Here is a 2500-nt window from a genome sequence, read left to right as displayed (position 1 = left end):
GCTAGAACCTTGTTCAGAGATGTTTTTGCTGGTATTGACCCAGATTTAGATGCTCAAGTCGAATTTGGAGCATTCCAAAAACTTGGAGATCCAACTACAAAAAGACAGGCAGCCTGATACAACATTACTTTGGTATCTTTCTTTCGCCCTTATTTTCTTTCTTTTACTTTTATTGACATAGGGTACCAGAGAAATCTTTATTTGAATCAACTTCGTTTTTACTCTTGTTCGTTCTTTATCCGGAAGATGACAAAAAAAAGAAAATAAAAAGAAACAAACAGGTATGAAAGCTATAATTGTAAACCACGATCGAATCTATGGAAGCATTGGTTTATACATTCCTCTTAGTCTCGACTCTAGGGATAATTTTTTTCGCTATCGCCAGTTCTCGGGCATGACTTGCCCCGTGTTATGTATTATGACTGATGTACATCGTTGGTTTTGGTTTTCAGGAAAAAAAAAAATCGGAATGAATTTGAAAGAATAGTCTCAGTTGAAAGCTTTGAATTTGAAAGGTTTGAGCAAGAGTTGACTTATGTATAAATGATCTCGGATCGGAATTTTTATGATTTGTCTAGCTCCATTAGGTGATTTATGACTTAGGAGCGCGATCGTAATTGGTTTTGAAGGTCCGGTGTGGAATTTGGCTTGAATTGGCGAAAGTAGTATTTTAGCGATTTCCGATTGATAGGTGAGATTTTGATCCAAGGGTCGGAATGGAATTCCGAGAGTTTCTGTAGCTTCATTATGTGATTTGGTATGTGTGTGCAAAATTTCATGTCATTCGGAGGTGATTTGGTCGGGTTTTGATCAAATGCGTGTTTCGGAAGTTTTTGGAAAACTTAGGCTTGAATTCGATGTGAATTGATGGTTTTGATGTTGTTTGAGGTATTTTGTTGATTGGAAAAAGTTTGAATGATGTTATGGGGTGTGTTGGCATGTTTGGTCGGGGTCACATGAGGCTCGAATAAGTTTTGGAAGAGTTTTTGGAAGATTTTTGCCGTTTTGAGCATAAGCACGTAATGATCCAAAGATCCATTTTTAGTTCTAGAGATTGAAATTTGATTTCGAGACTTCCGGAATTTTGATAATGAATTATAGGATTGATCTGGAAAGTTTGGTCTAATTTCATCAAGTCGCGATTGAATTTTTTACGCGAAACATCTGTTAATTGTTTAACGAGCGAAATGGATACCGCACTGAGCAAACGAGCTCCGAACTGAGTTTCGATTGAAGGACTATGTTCGTATCATTATTTGTGACTCATAGGAACAAGAATTATCGAATTCAGAGTTCGTACAGTGGAGTTAGAGCCTTTTTAGTGAAAATAAATATTGTTGGTGCAGAAGGTTCTGGTGTGCACCTTTAGCGACCAGATTTGGCACCTTTAGCGACCGGAAAGGTCTTTTAGCGACCAGAATGGATTTTATTAGTGTTGTTCTTTTTTTTAGCTCATTTTCACGTTTTTCTTGTGAAAGAACACGGCTTGGGGCGATTTTTGAGCAAGAAATCATGGGAAATCTTGAGGTAAGTCATTTGTGATCATTTCTACTCCATAATATTGAATTATCATCGAATAATCCGACTAGATTACATATTTTTGAGGAGTAAATTGGGGATTTAGGACTAGGGATTTGAAAATAAGATTTGAAGATTTGAGGATCGAGTTGATGTCCGATTTTGGTAAATTTTATATGTATAGACTCGTGGCGAGATAAGGAATCCGTTGATGTTAATTTTTCTGAATTTCGAGAAGTGGGCCCGGGGCTTGGGTTTTGCCAAATTTCGGGATTTTGATATTTTTCAGTTATTTTCGGTTAATGTGACATATTCGTTCTGATTTTGGATAGATTCGACGCACGAAGAGGCCAATTCGAGAGGCAAGGGCATAGCGAGCTAGACTTTTGGCCGTCTTGAGGTGAGTAATTGATGTAAATGATGTCCTGAGGGTTTGAAATCCCGGAATTTCACATCGTAACGCTATATTGAGGTTACTTGCACGCCGGATAATGGGCGTGGGGTAGAGCACCATTGGAGATTGTGACTTGGTCCGTCCCGAGAGATGTTTTTACCGTGTTTTCTACTTGAACTAAATTTTGAGAATCATCCTTACTTAGATTTGATTGTTACATTTGGGCTTCTTGCCAATTATTTGAATCCTTCAGGGATTGATATCACTGTTTTCGCATATTTTGCATATCATTTGATCTCAGTCCAAGGTTTTAAATACTGTTTTGCAAACTCAACCATCTTTCTAAGATTTGAAAACTTAAATAATATTTCTAAATGATATTTCGGGCTGAGAACTATTGTTTTACGAATGCCCAAGGGGCTTATGATGATTTCTGGACTGAGCATGGATTGGGCTGCGCACCGCAACAGTGTTACATTGATATTGAGGCCGAGAGTCTAGTTGATTACATTGATATTGAGGCCGAGAGCCTGGGTGATTATACTGATATTGATATGAGGCAGAGGGCCTAGATTTGATGCCACGAGA

At 38.0% G+C, this 2500-nt stretch overlaps 1 pseudogene; it reads left to right on the top strand.

Annotated features, from left to right (window-relative positions):
- Positions 1 to 117, top strand: part of LOC138871313 (protein TIC 214-like) — a 6336-nt pseudogene extending 6219 nt beyond the window's left edge.
- The last annotated feature ends 2383 nt before the right edge of the window (positions 118 to 2500 follow it).

Source organism: Nicotiana sylvestris, chromosome 6 (genome assembly GCF_000393655.2).
Source record: "Nicotiana sylvestris chromosome 6, ASM39365v2, whole genome shotgun sequence".
NCBI lineage: Eukaryota > Viridiplantae > Streptophyta > Magnoliopsida > Solanales > Solanaceae > Nicotiana > Nicotiana sylvestris.
The sequence above is the reverse complement of the archived record's forward strand: the minus strand, read 5'-3'. Positions and strand labels throughout refer to the sequence as shown.